This window comes from Eriocheir sinensis, chromosome 8, assembly GCF_024679095.1.
Source record: "Eriocheir sinensis breed Jianghai 21 chromosome 8, ASM2467909v1, whole genome shotgun sequence".
NCBI classification, from domain to species: domain Eukaryota; kingdom Metazoa; phylum Arthropoda; class Malacostraca; order Decapoda; family Varunidae; genus Eriocheir; species Eriocheir sinensis.
In genome coordinates, this window is record NC_066516.1 from 17862986 (window position 1) to 17865485 (window position 2500).

The window sequence follows — 2500 nt, forward strand, 5'->3', positions numbered from 1 at the left end:
GGCAAAACGGCCCACTTAACAATAATTAATTTTTGCTGCTAACTAACTCACAACTTCACTGAACAAAGATAAGGACAAAGTGATCTCTGTTTCTTTTATATAAACATTAATTTTATGTTCAGGAAGGCAATGTTACTTTTCATTTCTGAGTTCATGCTGTTTATGCTATTGAGCAAAAGAACAATTATTTTTGTAATGCATTAAGCATTTTTATGTTAAGAAAGGTAATTTCACTTTCACTTGTGAGTACTTTCATGAGAGTTCATTGGTGTTCATGATATTGAGCCACAGATCATTTATTTTTGTAATGGAATAATAACTTTTATGTCCAGGAAGGTAATTATCTATGAGAATTAGTTGTTGTTCATGCTACTGAGCCTGAGAGCAATTATTTTCTAATGGAATAAGAACTAAATTATTTTTGTTTTATGTAAAGTAATCTTTCTAGTGTGATTATCAAAACGTATGTTTTGGCATGTTACCAAGCATTTCCATATGAGGGCCATTTTGCCCCATATGTGAGGTCCGTTTTGCCCCACCCATTGTACAAAATGGCCCACTTGTGGCTATTTTATTTCTTTAATTCTCATGAGTAAAGGATCCAAAGTGGTTCTTCCAAAGAGAGTTTCTTTTGTTTAATGATGAATAAAAATTGCAAAAACACCAACTATCTCTGAATATAGTACAAAATTGCTGCAAAATCTGGAGTGAAACCTTAAGGGTGCCGTTTTGCCCCACCTTCCCTTATATATATATATATATAATATATATATATATATATATATATTATAATATATATATATATATATATATATATTATAATATATATATATATATATATATATAAATAAAAAAAAATAATAGAGAGAGAGAGAGAGAGAGAGAGAGAGAGAGAGAGAGAGAGAGAGAGAGAGAGAGAGAGAGAGAGGTTTGGGGGTATCGAAAAACAACGGCTTCCTTAACTGCTGATTTTTTTTTCTTCGCATTACTGCAATGCCTTTAGTTCTAACGCGTTTATTTGCAGAATTTTTTTTTTCATAATACGATTACGTACAGTATTTCAGGTAATTCATATAACAAGTAAGACTGTTTTGAGATTGTTGAATTGAGCTAAAATGTCTTGAGGTACAAGTGAATAGGCTATCAAGACTAAAGTATCAATCGCAGTGCAATGTATAAGGTAAGATACTGGTTTAACAAGGCTAATACTCTTTCAAAATGTTAATTTATAAATACAACAAACGAAAGTAAAAATAAATAAATATATCGAACGTAAAATTCGGTTAAGTCTAACCAAGAGCTAAATAGTTGAACTGCTACCTTTAATGTCTTAGTTGTGAATAACAAAAGTAGCCTATTTTCTATGTAAAACTTTCAATGAAGCATAAATTCGTTTCATACACCATATGTATAAATTCTGCTAACTTCGTCTTTAGGTGAAGGAGCATGTCCTCAAAGAAATGTATCAACCCCGGAATATAACAGACAAACGACCGGAAACAACTGCTGGAGCCGGACTTCTTTTGTGTAAGAAATGTTCCATTATTCATTCCTCTGGAATAATACCGATAATCTATTAACAACAAATATGTAGCACATACGGAAAAAAAAACATGTACAGTGGGTAACAGCATAATTGGCCAACAAGGCAAGCACCCTACACGACGCCATCATCACCGCCGCCACCACCAAGACGAAAATGAAGAACCAACGTATTATTATTATAATTATCATTAGTGAGATTCATGAAAGGGAACAAGAGAAAACAAACAAAATTATATTGACCCAAACAGTGTCCTTTCGAGCAGACAAGAATATGGTATAAAGTGAAAGTGGGTAACGAGCATAAAGGGGGGGTGGGGGGAGGAGCTTTACAGTAACACAAGCATTCAGATAGTAAGGAACAATAAACTGAAACACTATTACACAACAATCAAAGTAAACCTACCCTAACGAACCGGCGACGGGCAGGCCGGGGCGGCAGGCGGGGCGGCAGGGGCAGGCGGTTGACAGCCTAACCAGCCTATTGTACTGCGCCTGCGCGAAGCCCTTTGACCCCCTTTGACGATCACTCTGGCACATCACTCGAATCCCTACACCGCCGCGACGATAACGCACCCAGAATCACTAATCAGAACGCGTTAATAAGCACACAAACGACACTGTTCAACAAGAAACATCGTGATACAACTTCCTGGAGCGTGCGTGGTCAGACTGACTAGCCCTTCCTCCACCACCACCAGCCCCGTCACGTGACCCTTGACGTCACGGGTGCTCCTGTTTGCGGGCCCCCTCCTGCTTCTCGCTCTTATCGCAGTTTGTCAATACTTATTTTCCGCATTGCTGGTTGTGTCGCTACCTTTCTTCACTTGTTGGTGTAATTTTATGCTTTATGTTAAGTTTGTCAAAGCGAAAACATGGAAAATAACCTTCGGCATCATCTTTTCCTCCCCTCCAACCCACTCCCCACCCCCCACCCCTCACCCGCTCTCTCCCCTTC

The 2500-nt window shown here is 37.8% G+C and overlaps 1 long non-coding RNA gene across 1 annotated transcript in view; it reads right to left on the minus strand.

Annotated features, from left to right (window-relative positions):
- LOC126995612 (uncharacterized) overlaps positions 1 to 2356 on the minus strand; it is a 33871-nt gene extending 31515 nt beyond the window's left edge. The window contains exon 1 of the long non-coding RNA XR_007750507.1: positions 1949 to 2356. This is a non-coding gene — a long non-coding RNA (uncharacterized LOC126995612). The remainder of the gene's footprint in view (positions 1 to 1948) is intronic.
- Positions 2357 to 2500: the final 144 nt, after the last annotated feature.